Below are 24,466 nucleotides of genomic sequence, written 5' to 3'. Positions count from 1 at the left end.
TTTGTTCTTTGTTCAGGTGTCTCAGATCTTCCCTAAAAATGAGAACATGTGTATCTTGCTGTCTGGAGAGCTGGCAGCAAGACCATCCTCCTGTTTCTCATTGATCTGCTACCCCTCAATAATATAATCTAAAAGCACTGCATTAGTTTCCACTTGTACATTGATGACCCTCAGCACCACCTCTTCCAACGTGACTGCTGTTGCCAAAAAGCTGACACCCAGCTGCTTATCTGACATACAGTACTGGCTGAGTAGAAGTGTCCCTGCAATTAAATACAATATTGGAAATACTACCAGTAGTGTTTTCCTTTTTTGTTTCTTCAAATTCTTTTCCCTTAGTACCTAGTCTATCCTTTTTGCTGTCAACAATCTGAGAATAAACCAGTTTCCTCACAACTTTGCTGTCACAAAGTGTAGCTTCCAACTGTATATCCATCACTAAGATTGCCTAGACCCACCTGTGTAACTGGATTATTGTTTTTTGGATAGAGCTTATCACATATTCAGACTTATAGCTACTTCTTCCTGGAGTGTTACAGATGTTTCCTGTGTGCACTTGGACAATTAATAGCCACAACCAGTTTCTCCTTAACTTTAAATGAAGACATTAATAATCCTAATAATGTGACTAACCAGACATTATCCATCACTCAATTTCTGTTATGCTGGGGTCACTCATCTTCTGACCTTATTACAGCCTTGGTTCACACAAGTGCCAGGAAATTCTATTTATAACAAGAGATAATCTAACTATTGCCCCTTGGCATTCAATAGCATGACCATCACTGTGACCCAGTTATCAACATCCGATGGATTACTATTGACTAGAAATTGAACTAGACCAGTCATATGGATACTGTGCCTACAAGACCAGGTGAGAGTCTTAAGAATTCTGCACCAAGTAAATCATCTCCTGACTCCCCAAAGCTATTTACCACCTACAAGGCACAAGTCAGGAGTGTGCTGAAATAGTCACCATTTGCCTGCATGTGTGCAGTTTTAACAACATTCAAGAAGCTTTACACCATCCAGGACAAAGCAGCCTGTCTGATTTGCACCATATCCACTTGCTCCACCACTGACATACAGTAGCAACAATGCATATCATCTGCAAGTGCCCTGCAAAAATTCGCCAAACTCCACAGTCAGCACTTTCCAAACACACAGCTATTATCATCTAGAAGGACAAGGGCTACCACCATTTGCAAATTCACTTCAAGCCATGCACCATCCTGATTTGGAAATATAACACCATTCCTTTAGGGTCAAAATCCTGGATCTCTCTCCCTAATGGCATTGTGGTTGTCCTTACACTGAACAGAGTGCAGCTGTTCAAGAAGGCAACTCACCACCACCTCAATGCCAACTAGAGTTGGGGGATAAATATGGGCACACCAATGGAATGCCCACATCCCTCATTTTAGCCCTGATTACCTGTTTTTTTTAAAAAAACAAAGAACTGTGGACAAGGGATATCAGAAACAAGAACAGAAACAGAAATTGATTGAAAAACTCAGCAGGTAAGGCAGCACATTTGGAAAGAAAGCAGAGTTAATGTTTCAGGTCCAGTGACACTTCTTCAGAAGTTCAGAAGAAATCCCTACCTTGCAACATCATCCAGAATCTTACAAGATATCTACGATCATCTAATCACGGAAGTGTTGCGGTACAGAAGGAGGCCATTCAACCCTTTGTGTCTGCACTGACTGAGCATTTTGACTTGGCATTCTCTTGCTTATTCCTCAAAACCCTGCGCATTGTTTTCATTTAATGCTTTCTTGAATATCTCCATTGAAATTGCCTCCACCACATTTCCAGGCAAAGAACTCCAGAGTCTAACAACACAGTGTGAAAATGTTCTCCTCACCTTGCATTTGCTTTTTTTGCAAAACACTTCAAAAATTTATTCAGATTCTTGATTCTTCTACAAATTAAACAGTCTATTTTGTCCAGAACCCTCATGATTTAAAAATTCTTTATCTCATCTACTCTAAGTCTTCCCTTCTCCAAGGGAAACAGTCCCAACCTCACTGATCTTCTTTTATAGTTGAATCAACTCTGAGGATATTCTCATAAACCTTTCCTGCAAGTTCCACCTGCTCTATAGGTGTGTAATAACATTTCTGAATGGCTTGATTAACAAAATATCTATACAGCTCCAATTCTAGCATTGTGTATCTCTGATTTTAATCACTCCACCGTTGACATCTGTGCTTTCAATACTTAGGCTATTAATTCCAGAATCCTTTCCCGATAGCCCTTCATATCTCTACCCCACTTTCTGCCTTTAAGACATTACTTAATATCTACTTCTTAGACCAAGCTTTTGGTTATCTAACTTGGTGTCTTCTTATACACCTTGGTTCATGTTCAGATATGTAACAGACCTGTAAGTGCCTTAAGATATTACATTAAAAGTACTATATTAATAAAAATTGTTGAAATTGTTCCCACAGGTAAGTAATTTGATGGTGTATGACCTTTTGCTCCAATGAGGTTACATTTAAGACCATAATATATGTACACATGGAACATGGGATTGTAATTCGGAGTTCTAACTTTGGATGACATACCCCCTACTAAACTTGGGGACATCCAAACGTCAGAGAGACCCCAGTTCAGCACAGAATAAGAATTTGATGTAGAACCACAGGTAGGTAGTTACAGCACTGAAGGAAATCATTCTGTTCATTATAGTCATTGCATACTTGTTAATAAATTCCAAATCTATTCCCACTGCCCTGTTCAATCATAGATCTTACTATTTTTATGTCTTTCAAGTACTTATTTACTCCTTAAACTAGCAAAGTGAATTATTCATTGCATTAATATCTGCATGATTTTAAGAATTACAAATGGCAAATATTCCCTGCTTACTTCAGTGCCAGTTGGGGAATTTATGCAGACTTGATCATAAAAGTAAAATATTGCAGATGTGAAAAAGATGAAACAGAAAATGCTGCAAGTGCTAAGCAGGTCAGGATCATCTATAATACAATACATACCATGTCAATAACCTTTAATCAAAACTAGTGAGGAACAAATGGTCACCTGAGGAGCAGTTGGGACTTGAATCTAGTCCAAAAGCAAGGACACTACCACAAGAGTTCCTGTAATAATGACAATCATGAATGCTTTCGTGATATTCAGTCATGTTGCATGCCATACAGTCCAGAAGAAGGGTTACATCCAAAACGTCGACTTCTGCACGTCCTGATGCTGTCTGGCTTGCTGTGTTCTCCTAGCCTCCTGCCTGTCTACTTTGGATTCCAGTATTTGCAGTTTTTTTTTGTCTCTAATGCAGTCCAGAACAGGCAGTCAGTCATGTCACAATGACCCTGCAGCTATTTTAATCAATCTACCAAGACGTTTTACATCGCACTTCTGGAACAGGTGCAATCTGAACCCAAGCATCTGGCTCAGAAGGAGGGACACTGCCACAAGTGCACTAATTGAAAAGCTATACACTTAGCTAATTAGGTGAGAACCTGGTAAAAGGACTCCCTACCGAGTTCAATGAGACTGTACTGACTAGCCAAGAAATATGTCCTTGTACGAATGCAGTGAGACCTGTGAAGGTATTTCATACAAGATGTTTTTGATGCAAATAATATTTAAAACTAATGAGTAACCCAACTTGGCTGCAAAAACAAAACAGGTGTAGTGTTCTTACTGTAGGTTAGCAGGAAACCTGAAGAAACAGGGGAAGGCTAAACAATGCATCCATTTAATGAATAGCGGGAAGGAACATCACTGGGGATATGATTAATCTTTTTGTGCTTTAGAGACAGGCAGTTTGTCCACTGGGAAATTGTTCTGAGACTGTTAAATGTCCCTGTAGACGATGTCAGGCAGTAGATAGGAATAAAGTAAATGGCTTCACACACCTGGCAGAGTGAAATCAGAGCGGTTTAATTACGGAGTGTTGGAGATAAACCCTAGCAACGCTAGTCATGTGATTCACATTTGCTTTGTTCTCCTCTGTTGATATTGCTATCAGGTACACATTACAGCTTGTGCTCTGCTACATAATATCCTGTAAGTTTTTACTGCCGTAATAGGTGCTATACTGTTTCGTGACTGTGTAACACAACACTGCAACAAATTAGGTTTTTAATTGTATTGCAACTTACAATATTCTTAGGTACAGACCAGATATGCATTTGAAGGACAGCAGCTGTTATGTTGGCAAACATGGCAGCTGTTTTGTAAATAGCTGTCAAGGGGTGTGGAGAAAAGTGGAAATATGACATTGTGATAGAGGATCAGCCATGACCATATTGGAATGATGGAGCAGGTTTAAAGGGACAAATGGACTCCTCCTGTTCCTGCTTTATATATTTAGTAAAATCCCATAAACATCAGTGCGATGTACAAATAGTTAACAACATATGCTGGAGCTCACAGTGCGTCAGACAGCATCCATGGAGAGAGAGCAAGCTAATGTTTCGAGTGTAGATGACTTCATCAGAGCTGGTGAAGTGTAGAGGGCACAGCATTTATGCTGTAGTTTGGGGGTGGTGTGTGTAGGGTGCTGATGGAGAAAAGATGTTGATAGTTCAGAATGAGTGATCGGAATGTGAGAATGGTAGAACAAAAACATGTCTGCTGCCAGACTTGAAAGGACAGTAAATGGAATGGGGGGAGGAGAGGACTTGATAACAAGCTAAAAGGGAAGAAATGGGAATTGGTTCACAAGTTAAAGGTATTGATAAAGTAGTCATTCCAGAAGGCTGTAAAATGCCTAGTCTGAAGATGAGCTGTTGTTCCTCCAGTTTGTGCTGTGATTCACTGGAAAACTTAAAACTACATGCAGAGGACAAACATGGGTATGCAAGCAGGACACTGTGCTCAAATGACTGACTATGGAAAGGTTGGGGTCCTGCTTGCACACAACTTGAAAGTGTTCCACAAAGCGGTCACCTAGTCTGAGTTTGGTTTCTCCAATGTAGAGTAGGCCATTTTGGGTGCAGCAAATACAATACACAAGGTTGGAGGAGATGCAGGTGAAATGCTGCTTCACCTAAAAAGACTTTTTAGGCCCTTGGATGGTGAGCAGGGAGGTGGTGAAGGGGCAGATGTTGCACCTTCTGCAGTTACATGGAAAGGTGCTGTGAAGAGGGGGAGTGGTGTTGGTGGTTGTTGAATGGACCAGGGTGTCCTGGAGGGAACAATCCCTGCAAACTATCATGTCCTCTCCGCCCCCCCCCCCCCAATCCCACTTACTGTCCTTTCAAGTCTGGCAGGAGACTCGCCATTGTTCTGCCATTCTCACATTCCAATCACTTCTGAATTATCAACATTTTCTTTCCATCAGCACCCTACACCCACTACCCCACTTCCCTCACCCCCCGAAACTTAGCATAAATGCTGTACCCTACACATATCACTTTGCTCTGATGAAAAGTCATCTAGCACACAGAACGGCATAGGCCCCTTCGCCCTCAAAGTTGTGCTGACCTTTTTATCCTACTGTAAGATCAAACTCACCTACATACCCTTCATTTTACTATCATCCATATGCCTATCTGAGAGTTGCTTAAATGCCCCTAATGTATCTGACTGTACTACCACAACTGACAGTGCATTCCACGCACCCACCACTCTCTGTGTGAAGAACCTACCAATGACATCTCCCCTAAACCTTCCTTGGTCACCTTAACATTATGCCCTCTTGTGATAGCCAGTTCTGCCATGGGAAAAAGTCTCTAATTATTCACTCTATCTATTCCTCTCATCATCTTGTCAAGTCAACTCATCCTCCTTTGCTTGAATGAGAAAAGCTCTAGCTTCCTCAACCTTTTTTCATAATACATGTGGTCCAGTCCAGGCAAAATCCTGGTAAACCTCTGCATCCTCTCTACAGCTTCTACGTCCTTCCTATAATGAGGCAACCCGAACTGAATATGCTATTCCAAGTGTCTAACCAAGGCTTTATAGAGCTGCAGCATAACCTCACAGCTCTTAAACTCAATCACTTATTAATGAAAGCTAATGCACCATATGCCTTCTTAACAGCCCTACCAACTTGGGTGGCAACTTTGAGGAATCTATGGACATAGACCCCAAGATCCCTCTGTTCCTCCACACTGCCAAGAATCCTGCTTTTTACCCTGTATTCTGTATTCAAATTTGACCTTCCAAAATGAATCACTTCACACTTGTCCAGGTTGAACTCCATCTGCCACTTATCAGTCCAGCTCTGCATTTTGTCAATGTCCTGTTGCAACCTACAACAGCCCTCCACACTACCCATCACAAGACCAATCAGCAAACTTACTAAGCCACTCTTCCACTTCCTCATCCAAGTAATTTATAAAAATCACAAAGAACAGAGGTCCCAATACCGATCTCTGTGGAACAGTACTGGTCACTAAGCTGCAGGCTGAATACTTTACACATCCTACACCCTCTATCTTCTATGGGCCAGCCAATTCTGTATCCCTTGCCTCCTTACTTTCTGAATGAGCCTACCATGGGGAATCTTACCAAATGCCTTGCTAAAATCCATGTACACCACATCCACTGCTCTACCTTCATCAATATGCTTTGTCACATCCTCAAAGAATTCAATAAGGCTTCTGAGGCATGACCTGCCCCTCACAAAGTCATGCTATCTATCGCTAATGAAATATGTTTTTCCAAAAAATCATAAATCCTGTCTGTCAGAATCCTCTCCAATAATTTGCCGACTAGAGACATAAAACTGACTGGTCTATAATTCCCAGGATTATCCCTATTCCCTTTCTTGAACAAGGGAATAACATTTGTGCCCGCCCCCCCTCCCCCCCCGCCCCGCATTATCTGGCACTACTCCAGTGGACATTGAGGACGCAAAGATCATCACCAAAGGCATAGCAATCTTTTCCCTCACTTCCCGTAGTAACCTTAGGTATATCCCATCTGACCAAAGGAATTTACTTATCCTTAGGTTTTTCAAAATTTTCAGCACATCCTCCTTCTTAACATTAACCTGTTCTAGCATATCAGCCTATTTTATACTTTCCTCAAACATTAAGGTCCCTCTCAGTAGTGAATACTGAAGCAAAGTATTTAATCAGGATCTCCCCGCCTCCTCCAACTCCAGGTGCAAGTTCCCTCCACTATCCCTGATTGGCCCTACCCGATGCTGCCTGACCTGCTGCGCTTTTCCAGCAACACATTTTTCAGTTCTGATCTTCAGCATCTGCAGTCCTCACTTTCTCCTTCCCTCATTCTGGCCATTCTCTTGTTCCTCACATCAGTGTAGAATGCCTTAGGGTTTTCCTTAATCCTACCCACTAAAGCTTTTTCATGCCCCCTTCTAGCGCTCCTAAGTCCATTCTTCAGTTTCTTCCTGGCTACCTTGTAACCCTCTAGAGCTGTGTCTGATCTGTGCCTCCTCAACCTTAAGTAAGCTTTTTTCTTCTTCTTGACTAGATGTTCCACATCCCTTGTCACCCAAGGTTCCTTTACTCTACAATCCCTTCCTTGCCTCAGTGGGATAAATCTATCCAGCACTATCAGCAAGTGCTCCCTGAACAACCTCCACATTTCTGTTGTACATTTCCCTGAGAACATCTGTTCCCAATTTAGGCACCCTAGTTGTAATTTAGGCATTGTCATTCCCCCACTCCCCAATTAAATACTTCCCCGTACTCTCTTCTCCTACCCGTCTCCTTGATTATAGTAAAGGTCAGGGAGTTGTGATCACTATTACCTAAATGCTCTCCCACTGAGAGATCTGACACCTGGCCTGGTTCATAGCCAAGGACCAATTCCAATATGGCCTCCCTCTAGTCAGCCTATCTACATATTGAGTCAAGAATCCTTCCTGGACACACCTGACAAAAACTGCTGCATCCAAACTATTTGAATTAAGGTGATTCCAATCAATAATAGGGAAGTTAAAGTCAACAACAACCCTGTTTCTTCTGCACCTTTCCCAAAGCGGCCTCCCAGTCTGCTCTTCTATGTCTCTGTCGCCACAGGGGGGGTCTGTAGACAACTCCGAATAAAGTGACTTCTCCTTTCCTGTTTCTGACTCCATCCATGCTGACTCTGTAGACAAACACTCCTTGACAGCCTTTCTTTCTGCAGCTGTGATACTGTCTTTGAATAGCAATGCCAATCCCTAACATCTTTTACTCTTCTACCCCTCCTCCCCGCCCTATTCCTTTTGAAACATCTAAACCTTAGAACATTCAGCAACCAACCCTGCCCCTATCATATCCAAGTCTCTGTAATGGCCACAACATCATAGTTCCAAGTATTGATCCATGCTCTAAGTTCACCACCCTTTTTCCTGATACTACTTGTGTTAAAATAGACATACTTCAACCCATCACACTGACTGCAACTTTGCCCTACCAGCTCTCTATCCCTCCTCTCAGACTCTTTGTTCGCTATATCTGGCTGTTCACTAGCTACTCCATTCTCAGATCTGTAGCTCCAGTTACCAGCCATTTAGACTCGAAACATTAGCTTGCTTTCTCTCCATGGATCCTGCCTGACACACTGTGATCTTCAGCATTTGGAGCTTTCAGCATCTGCAGTAATTTGCTTGTATAAATAGTTAATCTGTTTTCTGATGGTGTTTCTTGAAAGAGGAATGTGGCCAAGACACTGGGATTCTTGCCTGTTCTCCTTGGATGTGAACGGAGGAGGTAAAATTAGTAAGTTTGCAGATGACACCAAAATTAGAGGTGTAGTGGACAGCGAAGAAGGTTTCTTAGGGTACAACAGGGTGTTGAGCAGGTGGGCTAATGGACTGAGGAGTGGCAGATGGAATTTAATTTAGATAAATGTGAGGTGCTGCATTTTGGAAAAGCAAATCAGAGCAAGACTTATACAATTAATGATAAGGTCCTGGGGAGTGTTGCTGAACAAAGAGACCTTGGAGTGCAGGTTCATAGTTCCTTGAAAGTAGAGTCGCAGGTAGATAGGATAGTGAAGGAGGCATTTGGTGCTTTCCTTTATTGGTCAGAGCATTGAGTATAGGAGTTGGAAGGACCTGTTGCAGCTGTGCAGGATGTTGGTTAGGCCACTTTTGGGATATTGTGTGCAATTCTGGTCTCCTTCCTGTCGCAAGGATGTTGTGAAACTTGAAAGAGTTCAGAAAAGATTTACAAAGATGTTGCCAGGATTGGAGGGTTTGAACTATAGGGAAAGGCTGAATAGGCTGGGGCTGTTTTTCCTGGAGTATCAGAGGCTGAGGGGTAACCTTATAGAGGTTAATAAAATCATGAGGGGCATAATAGGATAAATAGACAAGGTCTTTTCCCTGGGCTGGGGGGAGTCTAGAACTAGAGAGCATAGGTTTAAGGTGAGAGGAGAAAGGTATAGAAGAGACCTAAGGGGCAACCTTTTCATGTGGAGGGTGGTACATGTTTTGAATGAGCTGCCAGAGGAAGTGGTAAAGGCTGGTACAATTACAGCATTTAAAAGGCATCTGGATGGGTACATGAATAGGAAAGGTTTAGAGGGTTATGAGCCAAGTGCTGGCAAATGGGACTAGATGAGCTTAAGATATCTAGTCAGCATGGATGAGTTGGACCGAAGGGTCTGTTTCCGTGCTATACATCTTAATAACTATAAGTAGTGCAATAGGCATCTTTAATGTGCGGCAAAGCCATTTAACTTTTGACCTAAAGGATAGCATTCTTAACAACATCCTATTACTGTTAGATGTATAGAGCTGCTATTTTATCACTAATCATTTTTCTTTGTTTCTCATAAAACATTTTTAAAAACTTAGAAAATTCTATGAACTAGTATTCAAAATATGAGAGGCTTACAGTAGTGTTCCCATTGAGGTATAAGGCTTGCCTTGATCAAGGATTAATTAAACCAAGTATAAGCCTTTATTACACCTTTACTTCCAAAAGGACACCTGGTTTCTTTTTAGAAATCATGAATGGATGTGTTAATGGTTAACACGCTGAACTTGGTAATGTGGTTCTAGAAATCAATATGGAATATTATTCCTCTATGTGGTTAATAGCTTGGATAACAACAAATCTTGATAATACTTGTATGACTAAGCATTTATCATCAACGGAGAAATCGTAGATGCCAAACAAACTATTTGTGAAGGTTCTGGCAGCTATTGCAAAATTAGCATCGATGTTTTCAGTTGCATTATTTGTTTTACATGAATGATCCTTTCCGGTATTCATATTAATATTTAACTTATATTTTTAAAATGTAATGAACATGAAGCTAAAACAGTGGTATATAAAACAATTCTCAAAGGAAATACAATTCAGTCAGCAGCAATACAATGCAAGGACTTTCATTACACATGTGAAGCCAATGTTCTATCACTGTAAAGCCAACTCCAGTCAAATAAAAGTCAAAAATTAGGATAACTGTTTTACACTTATTATTTGTCGGCAAGGCTTTTACAGTAGTAATGCCAGTATTAGCATTAACTACTATTACTTCTTTGAAACTAATAGCAACATCTGGACTTCACACGTGTACAGCAAAACATGAAAATGCAGGAATTGCTGTCAATGATTCTATACTTCCCTTTGGTGCACCATTTGAACTCCTTCCGAAACTGCAGTTGAGTAGAAATCACTGAACTAATGACAAATTGCCCTTTTACAATATTTGTCTCACTGCAAAAACCTTGAAAGAGTTACAGCATATTGAATGAGGTGTAACTGCATTTTTTACTATGTGCTAAGCTCACTCAATTTCCCTGAAAAATTGATTGATGAGGATAAATCATAATATTTATATCTGTCCCAAATCCCATTCAACTACAGGGCAGAAAATGTGATTATTTACAATACCATTGTTATAAAAAAGTTTATTACATTCTGATGTGCAAAATAATTTTATCTAATTCGCTAGAGCGAATCAATAAATAGAATTAAGTGGTATATAATTGTCTAAATGCAATTAAAATAATCAATCCAGTCCAGTGGAACAATTCATAATTAAGAGTGTATAAACACACATTGATCAGCTGGCTTTAATGCTCTTGACTCTGGCCAAAAATGTTGATTTTTTTTTTCTCTCTTGTAAAGATGTTGTAATAATTTTAAATGTAATCCTAACAGTCAGCATTCAGACTTCGATACTGATCCTTTTGAAGCTAGTAATGGATTCTGTAAAAATATAAATTAAAATTAGTTACTATGCATATACAAATTATTCTATGAATTATATATAAATCTATTAATTGTATTGGTTGGTATAGAATGCAGGTTGTCAGAAACTAAAATGTCCACGACTGTTGGAAAAAAAAATCAAAATAAAGTTGACAGAATCAGTTCCCAATCCGAAAGACAACTTATTTCTCAGTAAATTACATTGTTACCTCTACTGCTGATTTGTTTGCCATATGATGCAGCATTGGCAAATTCCCTATTTGATTGCTACTCTGTGTCATAATTATTCTCCTGAGATTTCTTGGGGCAACTTTTTCAAGTTCATATTTCATTCTAATGAATGCCTTCATTAGCTGAGATACAGTCACACAGTAACATTACCTTATTTGAATGTAGCCGTTCGGTGTTCAGAAGTTGAGTGTTGCTGGAAAAAAAGCACATTCCATTGAAGCTTTTCATCTGCCATTTGTTGGGATAACTTATATGAATTTCCAAGGGAAAGGGAAAGCAATATTTATGTTGTATAAGATTAGAGAACTGACTTAAGGCTGTCATTTTCAGTCCTAAAAAGTACCCAGTTTACCTCAAGTTGCATTTGATGGGAAAAATACCTCAAAGGTTTTATAAAGAGATGAAGGTAGCTGTTTCATGCTGTTACTATGCAGCAGCAACATCAGTGGAGTTCGCCATAACAGGATGCTGCCATCAAGCCAAAAGGATGTGCTGCCTATCACACAAATAAGTATTTGCCTTTTTGGAGAAGATTTGTAACTCAGGTTGTAAGTTTGCTCGCTGAGCTGGTAGATTTGTTCTCAGACTTTTCATCACGATGCTAGGTTACATCATCAGTGAGCCTCTGAAGCACTGGTGTTCTGTCCTGCTTGCTATTTGTCTGTTTTGGTCTGTTGTGCTGGGTGGTATCAAGTCCAGTTCTTTTTCTGAGAGATTGACAAATGGGGTCCAAATCGATATGTTTGTTAATGGAGTTCTGGTTTGCATTTCAAGCCTCTAGGAATTCCTGTGTGTGTCTTTGTGTGCCTGTCCCAGGATGAATGTATTGTCACAGTCAAACTGGTGCTCCTCTTTGTCTGTGTTTATGGATTTGGTGATGTCTTTTGGTGGCTAGTTGGTGCTTGTGTATCCTGGTGGCTAGTTTCCTGCCCGTCTGTTCAATGTACTGTTTGTTGCAATCCTTGCAGGGTATTTTGTATATGACATTCGTTCTGCTGGTTGTTGGTGCAGGGTCCTTTAAATTCATCGGGGCTGTTTCAGTGTGATGGTAGGTTTTTGGGCTACCATGATGCTTAGGGGCCGGAATGGTCAGATCATCATCTCCGAGATGTGTTCAATGTATCACAGGGTGGCTGGAGTTTCTGAGCATGTTGTGTCTTCTTGTTTAGGACATTTGTGCAGGAATCGGCAGACTGGGCTTATCAGATATCTGTTGTTCCTGAGTATGTTGTACAGGTGTTTTTCCTCTGATTCTCTTAGTTCCTGGGTGCTGCAGTTTGTTGTGGCTCATTTAAATAATATCCTGATGCAGCTCCATTTGTGGGTGTTGGAATGATTGCTCCTATCGTTGAGTATCTGGTCAGTGTGTGTGGCTTTCCTGTAAACGCTGGTCTGTAGCTCTCCATTGACGTTGTGTTCTACTATGATGTTTTGGAAGGGGAGTCTGTTGTTCTCTTCCTGAGATGATGATCAGACTACTCTGGCCTCTAGGCATCCTGGTAGTCTACAAACCTACCAACACACTGAAACAGCTCCTGTTGAATTTACAGACAACCAGCAGAATGAACGTCATGTACAAAATACCCTGCAAGAACTGCAACAAATGTTACATCTGACAGACGGACAGGAAACTAGCCACCAGGATACACGAGCACCAATAGACACCAAAAGACATGACCAGCTATCACTGGTATCCATACACGCAGACGAAGCAGAACACCAGTTCGACTGTGACAATACATCCACCCGGAGAAAGGCTAAACAAAGACATGCACAGGAATTCCTAGAGGCCTGGCATTCAAGCTGGAACTCCATTAACAAACATATCCATTTACCAACCCCTCAGGAAAAGAACCGGAAGTAAAATCATCCACAACAGATCAAGTGGCATGAATAGCCAGCGGGACAGAACACAAGTGCTTCATCAGAGGCTCACTGATGATATTACATAGCATAGTGATGAAATGTCTGAGAACAAATCTACCAGATCAGTGAGCAAACTTATAACCTGACAGAGTGCAGGAAATCCTCAAGGGCAAAGGTGAAGAGCCAGAGGTGATGGTACATATCGGCACAAATGATGTTGGGAAGAAGAGGAGGAACATACTACAGCGGGACTTCGGAGAACTAGGAAGAAGGCTGAAAAGCAGGACGTCCAGAGTGGTTATCCCCTGTTTGCTTCCAGTTCCTCAGGCTGGAGAGGCCAGGAACAGGGAGATAATGGACTTGAATGTGTGGCTGGGAAACTGATGCAGGAAGCAAGGATTTAAATTCTTGGATCACTGGGGTATGTTTTGTGGTAAGCATAAATTATACAAAAGAGATGGTTTGCACCTTAATAGGTTGGGGACCAGCATTCTGGCAGGCAGGTTTGCGACTGCAACACAGCTGCGTTTAAACTAAATAGTGGGGGAGAGGGGACAAACTGGAAGTTTAAGAAGGAAATTGAAGGGAAAGTTAGAACAAGGGAAGTCAAGAAAGACGACGGTATCAATGAAGCAGAAAACTCAAAAAGGGATCATGCCATAAGGTTGATGAAGTAGGGGTTGATAGGAAGGGTGAGGGCAGTAACAAATTAAAAATACTATACATGAATGCACGAAGTGTTAGAAATAAGATGGGTGAGCTTGAGGCTGTTTTGGAAATTGGCAGCGACGATATTGTGGGGATAACTGAGATGTGGCTTCAAGTGGACAGGGCCTGGGAAGTGAATATTCAAGGCTATACGTGCTATCGTAAGGACAGACTGATGGGCAGAGGGGGTGGGGTGGCCCTGTTGGTAAGGAATGATATTCAGTCCCTTGCGCGGGGGGACCTAGAATTAGGGGATGTAGAGTCAGTATGGATAGAGCTGAGAAATTCTAAGGGTAGAAAGACCCTCTTGGGAGTTATCTACAGGCCCCCAAACAGTAGTCTGGATGTAGGGTGTAAGTTGAATAAGGAGCTGAAATTGGCCTGTCGCAAAGATGTTACTCCAGTTGACATGGGGGATTTCAACATGCAGGTAGACTGGGAGAATCAGGATGGTATTGGACCTCAAGGAAGAGACTTTGTGGAGTTCCTCCGAGATGGATTCTTAGAACAGCTGTTGCTGGAGCCTACTAGGGAGAAGGCAATTCTGGATCTGGTATTGTGCAACAACCCAGAATTGATCAGGGACCTCGAAGTGAAGGAACCATTGGGAAGTAGTGACCATTATATAATAAGCTTCAATCTGCAATTTGAGAGGGAGAGGGTACAATCGGAAGTGACAGTACTTCTGTTGAATAAAGGGAACTATGGAGCTACGAGGGAGGAGCTGGCCAAAGTTCAATGGTGCAATACCTTAGCAGGGATGACCAGGGAGGAACAATGGCGGATATTTCTTTGTATAATGCAGAAGTTGCAGGATCAGTTCATTCCAAAAAGGAAGAAAGATCCTAGGAGGAGGCAGGGGTGACCGTGGCTGACAAGGAAGTTAAGAAACATATAAAGTTAAAAGAGAAAAAGTATAACATAGCAAAATTGAGTGGGAAAACGGAGGACTGGGAAGCTTTTAAAGAACAACAGAGGATTATTAAGAAGGAAATACGCAGAGAAAAAATGAGGTACGAAGGTAAACTGGCCAAAAATATAAAGGAGGATAGTAAAAGCTTTTTTAGGCATGTGAAAGGCAAAAAAATGGTTAAGACTAAAATTGGGCCCTTGAAGACAGAAACAGGGGAATATATTACGGGCAACAAAGAAATGGCAGAAGAGTTGAATTGGTACTTCAGATCTGTGTTCACTGGGGAAGACACAAGCAATCTCCCAGAGGTAACAGTGACTGAAGGACTTGAACTGAAGGGAATTTATATTTGCCAGGAATTGGTGTTGGAGAGACTGTTAGGTCTGAAGGTTGATAAGTCTCCGGGACCTGATGGTCTGCATCCCAGGGTACTGAAGGAGATGGCTCGAGAAATCGTGGATGCGTTGGTGATTATTTTCCAGAGTTCGATAGATTCAGGATCAGTTCCTGTGGATTGGAGGGTGGCTAATGTTGTACCACTTTTTAAGAAAAGAGCGAGAGAGAAAGCAGGAAATTATAGACCAGTTAGTCTGACCTCAGCGGTGGGAAAGATGCTGGAGTCAATTTATAAAGGATGAAATTACGACACATCTGGATAGCAGTAACAGGATAGGTCAGAGTCAGCATGGATTTATGAAGGGAAATCATGCTTGACTAATCTTCTGGAATTTTTTGAGGATGTAACTCTGAAGATGGACAAGGGAGATCCAGTGGATGTAGTGTATCTGGACTTTCAGAAAGCCTTTGATAAAGTCCCACATAAGAGATTAGTCAGCAAAATTAGAGCGCATGGTATTGGGGGCAAAGTACTGACTTGGATTGAAAATTGGTTGGCTAACAGGAAACAAAGAGTAGTGATAAACGGCTCCCTTTCAGAATGGCAGGCAGTGACCAGTGGGGTAACGCAGGGATCAGTGCTGGGACCACAGCTTTTTACAATATATATTAATGACATAGAAGATGGTATTAATAGTACCATTACCAAATTTGCTGATGATACAAAGCTGGGTGGCAGGGTGAAATGTGAGGAGGATGTTAGGAGATTACAGGGTGACCTGGACAGGTTAGGTGAGTTGACAGATGTATGGCAGATGCAGTTTAATGTGGATAAATGTGTGGTTATCCACTTTGGTGGCAAGGACAGGAAGGCAAATTACTACTTAAATGGAGTCAAGTTAGGTAAAGGGGCAGTACAAAGAGATCTGGGTGTTCTTGCACACCAGTCAATGAAGGTAAGCATGCAGGTACAGCAGGTAGTGAAGAAAGCTGATAGCATGCTGGCCTTCATAACAAGAGTGATTGAGTATAGAAACAAAGAGGTTCTTCTGCAGCTGTACAGGACCCTGGTGAGACCACACCTGGAGTATTGTGTGCAGTTCTGGTCTCCAAATTTGAGGAAAGACATTCTGGCTATTGAGGGAGTGCAGCGTAGTTCACGAGGTCAATTCCTGGAATGGCAGGACTACCTTACGCTGAAAGACTGGAGCGACTTGGCTTGTATACCCTTGAGTTTAGAAGACTGAGAGGGGATCTGATTGAGATGTATAAGATTATTAAAGGATTGGACACTTTGGAGGCAGGAAACATGTTTCCGCTGATGGGTGAGTCCCGAACCAGAGGACATAGCTTAAAAATATGGGGTAGGCCATTTAGGACAGAGATGAGGAGAAACTTCTTCACCCAGAGAGTGGTGGGTGTGTGGAATGCTCTGCCCCAGAAGGCAGTGGAGGCACAGTCTCTGGATTCGTTTAAGAAAGAGTTGGATAGAACTCTCAAGGATAGTGGAAGCAAGGGTTATGGAGATAAGGCAGGAACAGGATACTGATTGAGGATGATCAGCCATGAATGGTGGTGCAGGCTCGAAGGGCAGAATGGCCTACTCCTGCACCTATTGTCCATTGACAGAAAGAAATAATCAAGTATTTGGGTGCTAGTGTGATGCCAGGTATGCAGGATGTACATCCCAAAGACTAGTGGATCATATCAAAAAGTAAACAAAATGTAAACACCACTTAAGACCATAACTCTTAGGAGCAGAAATTAAGCCATTCAGCCCATTGAGTCTGCTCCACCATTCAATCATGGCTGATACATTTCTCAACACCATACTCCCACTTTCTCCTTATAACCCTTGATCTCCTTGATATTCAAGAACCTATCTATCTCAGTCTTAAATATACTCAAATGACCTTGCCTCCACAACCTTCTGTGGCAATGAATTCCATAGATTCACCACTCTCTGGCTGAAGAAATTTCACCGTATCTCCATTCTAAAAGGTCTTCCCTTTTCTCTAAGGCTATGCCCTTGGGTCCTTGTCTCTCCTACCAATGCAAACATCTTCCCAACATCTACTCTGTCCAAGCCATTCAGTATGTTTCAGTTAGATTCCCCCCCCCCCCCCCCCCCCCATCCTTCTAAACTCCATCAGGTATAAACCCAGAGTCCTCACATGTTCCTCATATGTTAAGCTTTTCAGTCCTGGGACCATTCTTGTGACCCTCCTCTGAACATGCTCCAGAGCCAGTACATCCTTCCTGAGATATAGGGCCCAAAACTGTAAACAACTTGACAGTTAACTGTCAGTCATAACTAATTGGTGCATTCTTAGTAGAAATGCCTCAACCAATCAATCAGTCTCTCTTGTCTTTCAGTATAAATGTAGTTTTCTCTTTAGTTTGGGAATTCTTGTGAATGGTCCTGATGAGTGCAAGATTGAAAGCTTCAACAAAATTTGTCTTTTATCTGCACACGTTATTTGGGCTCAAAGCAGATTTGAAAGAGCTCAGCTTTGTCCTCAAACATGATCAATCTTCCATGAAAGCCCCATCTCTTGAAACTGTTACCTAACCCCTCCTTCCCTTCAATGGGGAATATTTGCTACTTTCCAGTTCAATGGATTCTTTCCTGAATCTAGGGAATTTTGGATACACCAATGCATCCACCAGCTCATTAGCCACCTCTATTAAGACCCTCAGATCAAGTTCATCTGGGTCTAGAAACTTATTTCCTGCAGCTCCATCAATTTGCTTAGTACCATATCTTTGTGATTATAATTTTTGCTTAGTTTCTCTCTCATTCTACCACCTGATTTACAGCTGTTTCTGGATTGTTTTTGTATCCTGTACAGTGAAGAGAGAAGCAAAATATTTGTTCACATCATCTGCCATTTCTTTATTATCTACTATTGACTCCAGATTCTCACTCTTGCGAGGAACAATACTCATTGAACCTTTTCCATTTTAAACACTTTTTATACTATATTAACATTCCTATCTTGCTTCTTGTCATACTCTAATTTCTTCCTCCTCATTAACTTTTTAAGAAGTATCTGTCATTTCTTATTTTCTGACATATCATCTGACCTGCCCCTATCTTTGCACAGTTATATGCTTTTTCCTTAAATTTAATGTTTTCCTTTATTACTTACTTCGCCACAATTGGGTGAGGGATTGGTGGGTCATTTCTTTATAGTAGGATATACTTATTCTATGTTCTGAAATATCTCCTGAAATGTCTGTCATTGTATCTCTATTGATCTCTATGGTATCCAACTTCACATCAGCAAGCTCAGTTTTCGTGCCCACATTGTTGCCCTTACTTAGGGTTAAAATCCTGGTCTTAGATTCAGTCTACTCCCTTTCAATCTGGAAGTGAAATTCAATCATATTGTGGCTGCACATACCTGGGCCTTAACTCTGAGGTCATGAATTAAGATAGCACGATACCAAATCAAACATAACTCGCTCTCTGGTCATCCAAAATGTGCTGCTCTTAAAAAAAACCTACCTCAAAAGTTTTACATGAGGTATAGTAGACAGCAAAGAAGGTTACCTCAGAGCACAACAGGATCTTGGTCAGATAGGCCAATGAGGAGTTGCAGATGGAGTTTAAGTTAGATAAATGTGAGATGCTGCATTTTGGAAAGGCAAATCAGGGCAGGACTTATACACTTAATGGTAAGATCCTGAGGGGAGTATTGCTGAACAAAGGGACCTTGGAGTACAGGTTCATAGTTCCTTGAACGTGGAGTCGCAGGTAGATGGGATAGTGGGGAAGGCGTTTGGTATGCTTTCCTTTATTGGTCAGAGCACTGAGTATAGGAGTTGGGAGGTCATATTGCAGCTGTATAGGACATTGGTTAGGCTACTTTTGGAATATTGTATGCAATTCTGCACTCCCTCCTATTGGAAGGATGTTGTGAAACTTGAAAGGGTTCAGAAAAGATTTACAAGGATGTTGCCAGGATTGGAGGATTTGAGCTATAGAGAGAGGCTGAATAGGTTCGGGCTGTTTCCCTGGAGTGTAGGAGGCTGAGAGGTTTAATAAAATCATGAGGGGCATGGATAACATAAATAGACAAGGTCTTTTCCCTGGGTTGGGGGTGTTCACAACCAGAGGGCATAGTTTTAGGGTGAGAGGGGAAAAATTTAAAGGGAACCTAAGGGGCAACTTTTTCACGCAGAGGGTGATGCGTGTATGGAATAAGCTGCCAAAGGAAGTGGTGGAGGCTGGAAAAATTACAATATTTAAAATCTATCTGGATGGGTATATGAATAGGAAAGGTTGAGAGGGATATAGGTCAAGTGCTGGCTAATGGGACTAATTAGGTTGGAATATCTAATCAGCATGGAAGAGTTGGACTGAAGGGTCTGTTTCTGTGTTGTACATCTCTATGACTCTGTGAACTCATCCAGTTTAGTACTAATCTGATTTTTCCAGGTTAAATGTAGCTTAAAGACACCCTTGATCATTGCTGTCCCTTTATCACAAGCACCAAATATTATTATTCTTATATACTTTATCCCAAATTGTCATTACTGTTAGGAGATCTGGAGACTACTCACACTAATGATTTCATTTCCCTCACCTCCACCCCAAAACTGATTCTGCATCCTGATCTCCTAAAACAAGGTCATCCCTTACTATTGTATAAATGTCATCCTTGATTTTATTATAGGATATGGGTGTCACTGGCTATGTCAACATTAATTGCCCAATTTTAATTGTCCAGAATCAACCACATTGTTGTGGGTATGGAGTCAGATGTAGGCCAGACCCAGTAAGGATGGAAGATTTCCTTCCCTAAAGGACATTAATGAACCAGAAGGGTTTTTCTGACAATTGACTGTGGTTACTGGTTACCATTAGGTAAGCTCTTTATTCCAGATATTTATTCAATTCAAATTCTAATTCTGTCATCTGCTGTGTGAGATTTGAACCCGTATCGCCAGAGCATTGGCCTGGGATTGTGGGTTGCTAGTGCAGTGACATTATCACGACAATCTTGCCTCCCCTTAACATTGCTTTCTCTTGACCTTTACCTAGCTTCTTTTTTTTTGTTCGATGTGATATACCCCTCAATATTCAGGACCTAATCCTTGTCACCCCGAAGCTATATCCCTACAATACGATCTGTACAGATTGTATTCATTTCCTTCAATGTGCACAATCAAGTATTTTTTGTCATGAATGCCACTTGCATTCAGATACAGGGCCTTTAGTTTTGTCTTTTTGTTATCTATGTAGCATTTAATATTTAGCCTTGATTGTTGGTGTAACCCTAGATTGTTTTTTTTCTCTCTGTCCCTTTAGACAGTCCTCTGAGCCTCATTTCTAATATTACTGTCTCTACTCTTTGACACACCACATCTTTCCATATTTGATCCCTTACACCACCTATTTACTTTAAACCCTCTTTACTACCATAGTTAAGCAGTTTGCAAGAACAGTGTGCCCAGCATGGTTCAGATGTAGACCATCCCAGTGGTACAGCCCTCACTTCCCTAGGTACAGATGTCAATCTGAACTGAAACCCACTTCTCCTACCTTTGATCCATGTACTCACATCTCTAGTATATGTACCCTGCGCTAATCTGCACATGACTCAGATAATAATCTAAACATTATAACCTTTAAGGTCCTGCTTCTTAATGCCTATCTTGTCATAGTTTCAATGCAGAACCTTGTTCCTAGTTTTACCTACATCATTGGCAACTACGCGAACCACAATCACTGGATTCTACCCATCCTAGTGCTACTTCCTTTCTAGTCTGAGCAGATATTCCAAACCTTGGCACTAGGCAGGCAACGCTGCCATCTTTGTTGCAGAGAATGGTTTCAATTTCTCTCACTATACTACCACTAGATTTTAGGTTGCTTCCACACTTGAATGGCTTTGTGGATCATGGTGTCATGGTGAGTTTGCTCATCCACTCTACAGACCCGATCTTATCCAGACAGACTGAGAGACCTCAAATCTATTTGACAACTGCAGAGGTTTACATTCTTGCACTTCTGATCCTGTCCCTGATCACTGACCAAATCGTAAGACCCTATCCTAAGTGGTGTGACAGCTTCCTGGTACAAAATTCCAGGCATCCTCCCAATCCTGATGTATCACATGCCTAAATGGAGAGAAACTTCAGAGTGCTTCGGTACAGAGGAATCTGGTTCTCCTTGTGCATGAATCGCAGAAAACTGGTACACAAGTACAACAAGTCATAAGGAAGGCAAGTGGAATTTTAGCATTTATTGATAAAGGAATAGACTATAAAAATAGGGAAGTTTTTCACCAATTGTACAAGGCATTAATGAAACAGCACCTGGTATATTGTGTACAGTTTTGTTCCCCTTACTCGAGAAGAGATGTTGTATTGGAAGCAATTCAAAAGAGGTTCACTAGATTGATTCCAGAGATGAAATGTTGTCTTATGAAGTCGGATTGAACAGTTTAGGTCAATTATTATATTAGTGCATCCACTTCAAGAGGACTAGATTACAACAGCAGAGAGATATTGCTAAGGCTGTATAATGCACTGGTCAGACCACAGTTGAAATATTGTGGGCAGTTTTGGCCCCGTATTAAGGAAGAATATGTTGGTGTTGGAGGGGGTCCAGAGGAGGTTTATAAGAATGATCCCAAGAATGAAGGACTTGTCATATGGCTGACGACTCTGGGTCTGTACTCAATGGAGTTTAGGTGGAATCTGATTCAGGTTTGCAGAATACTGAGATACCTGGATAGAGGAGGCAATGATCTAGTGGTATTATCATTAGATTGTTAATCTAGAGAACCCAGCTAATGTTCTGGAGATCCAGGTTCAAATCCTGCCCCACCAAATGGTGGAACTTGAATTCAATAAAATGAAAAAATCTGGAATTAAGAGTCAAATGAAGACCATGAATCCATTGTCGATTGTTGTGTTGGAAGTACCGAGTCTGGTTCACTAATGCCCTTTAGGAAAGGAAACTGCCATCCCTATCTGGTCTGGACAACATGTGACTCCATACCCACACCAATATGGTTGACTCGTATGTGCCCTCTGATATGGGCAATAAATGCTGGCCTAGCCAGGGACACTCTTATCCCATATGTGAATAAAATCCAAGGGTGGTTGGAGAAGCGGTTTCCACCAGGTAACCTCAGAGTGAAGGGGCGACACTATAGAACTGAGATGAGGACAATTTTCTTCAGCCAGCTGGCAGTGAATTTGTGGAATTCATTGTCAGAGAAAGCTGTGGAGGTCACATCATTCAGTGTACTTATGACAGAAATAAGATTAAAAGATAAGTGGATCAAAGATTAGAGGGAAAAGGCAGGAGAATGGACTGAGAAACATATCAGCAATGATTGCATGGCAAGCAGATTCTCTGGGTCAACTGACGTAATCCTGCTTCTTATGCTAAAAGGAATTGATAAAATGGATGTAGAGAGGATGTTTATTCATGGGGATAATTGAGAATGAGAGAGGTGATAGTTTTAGGCTAAGAGCTGACAGTCTGACCAAAGCCAACATTGTCTCTTTAGCTGTGTTGCGTCACAAGATAAACCATCCTGCTTAACTTGAACCAGCAACACAGAAAAGATTTATCCCATGCAGTAATCTGTGAAAATTCGAGAGGCCAAGAACTATTTAAAATAAAAATTAACAATTTTATTTCTTAAACTATAACAGAATAATAAACTAATAACTATTTACAACTCCTTCCTCTAACCTAACTTTTACCTTCTCTTCTATAATACCAGTCCAATAAAACCCCCAATTAAGATTTACCAAAAATCCAAATTTTCATAAAAAGCAGCCAGATGTGGAATCTTCTCTTATATCTACCTCGGTCTTCTTCTTCTTAGGGATTTCTGTTTCACAGGTTACTGATCGATAAAGGTACCTTTAAGAGAGCTATTTTTCTGGGCAGTCTGCAGAAGCTGGTTGCTTGGTAGTTCTCCTCCCAACTGTTCAATTTCCCCCAGTCTTATACCCCCAAAGCATCGGATTGTGTCCTTGGCTTTTAAGATTGTCAATATACTAAATTCAAACTTGATTGAAGGTTGGTATTTTTCAGGGTATAATTTAAACTGGCCTAATTCAAATTTGTTTAGTCATCTCCAGGCAACCAGCTAATCGAGTTGTTCGGCCAAATGTTACATTATATCTTTTCAGAATACTTGGTGCTGTGTCAGGTAGTTCTGCTAGCTTTTAACTCTCTTAAAGGTCCAGTCCACCCACATCTTCATAACAGCTACAACAGCTAAAACATGAGCCACTCATCATCCTGAGTTAGAAATATATCGCCTTTCCTCCAGTGTTGCTGGGTCAAAATCCTGGAATTCCCTCCCTAAAGACATTGTGGGTCAACCTGTGGACTGTGACTTATTTCATTACACTGATTATTAGTAGTAATATTGGAAGCATTCAGTGCAATAACATGCCAATAGTTTACGTGGACTTCATACATCAAACCCATGGCACAGAAAGGGGCAGTAGAGTCATTGTTTAGGACAGGTCATGTCCTCCTGACATCAGCCCAGCACCATCATTTCTGAACCACTGCCTGGCTTGGCCTTACAAAGCAGTCTGCAGAAAATGATGTCAGACACAGGACAGGAGGAGGTTGTCAGTACAAATAAATTGCATCGCTGTAGCCACTTCAAGCTTTCAGTGAGTACTCTGCAAACTCTGTTAATTTGGTCTGGTTTATCAAGTATTAGAAATAATTTTTCTGTTTGAAGTAAAGTCTTCAGGTGCCACTCATCACTTTACTGGTACTTCTTTCTCAATGACATTGTCATTCTTGGTGTTATTTCAATGTCTGTCAGCTTTGCAGAATATACTGGGGCCAACATCCTCTCCAATCCTATTCTCATCCATGATCCCCATTCTACAGAAACCCCATTCTTCCTCCTCCCCAATCCAAGCTCAGGCCACCCAGTCCACATTTTCCTTTTCCACCACTATCCATTTCCACCTGCGCCCACCCCCATCAAATGTCCTGTCCCTTATTGCCTTTTCTCTGCTGTTCCTTTCTATAGTGATTATTAATGAGATCAACCATGTGGACCTCATGGAATATGAGTTCCCTGATTGGGGCTGTTAATCTGGTCCAGACCTAGCTGACAAACAAAAGTGTCAGACATCCTGTTCACTCTGAAACCTGGCTCTGAGAGTCAAGGACTCTCTGCATGTAAATAAAGGGTGACTTGGTGATAGGATACTAACCTCTGTGGACTTATTTCAGGGGCAACAAGTGAAAAGCACACCGTTGAAGAACTTTGCTTGTAATTGTCGTCTTTGAGTTGGGGTAAGC

At 41.3% G+C, this 24,466-nt stretch overlaps 1 protein-coding gene and 1 long non-coding RNA gene across 6 annotated transcripts in view; one reads left to right on the top strand and one right to left on the bottom strand.

Annotated features, from left to right (window-relative positions):
• LOC140464708 (transmembrane protein 238) overlaps window positions 1-24,466 on the bottom strand; it is a 41,211-nt gene that overhangs the window by 6,762 nt on the left and 9,983 nt on the right. Inside the window, exons 2-3 of one of the 3 annotated variants that reach the window (XM_072560149.1) lie at window positions 11,484-11,526; window positions 10,106-11,099 (exon numbers count right to left, since the gene is read on the bottom strand). The exons of 1 other annotated variant lie outside the window; for it this stretch is intronic. The gene's annotated coding sequence lies outside the window, so the exon portion shown is untranslated. Of the gene's footprint in view, window positions 1-10,105; window positions 11,100-11,483; window positions 11,527-24,466 lie in introns of those variants that run through there. One more of the 3 variants, XM_072560148.1, reaches the window with a different exon arrangement.
• The window catches only part of LOC140464709 (uncharacterized), a 41,241-nt gene that overhangs the window by 10,352 nt on the left and 6,423 nt on the right, over window positions 1-24,466 (top strand). For all 3 annotated transcript variants that reach the window (XR_011954965.1, XR_011954964.1, XR_011954966.1), the window contains exon 2: window positions 24,398-24,460. This is a non-coding gene — a long non-coding RNA (uncharacterized lncRNA). The remainder of the gene's footprint in view (window positions 1-24,397; window positions 24,461-24,466) is intronic.

Source organism: Chiloscyllium punctatum, chromosome 40, assembly GCF_047496795.1.
Source record: "Chiloscyllium punctatum isolate Juve2018m chromosome 40, sChiPun1.3, whole genome shotgun sequence".
NCBI lineage: Eukaryota > Metazoa > Chordata > Chondrichthyes > Orectolobiformes > Hemiscylliidae > Chiloscyllium > Chiloscyllium punctatum.
Note: the sequence above shows the minus strand (reverse complement) of the source record. Positions and strands in the feature narration are given on the sequence as shown.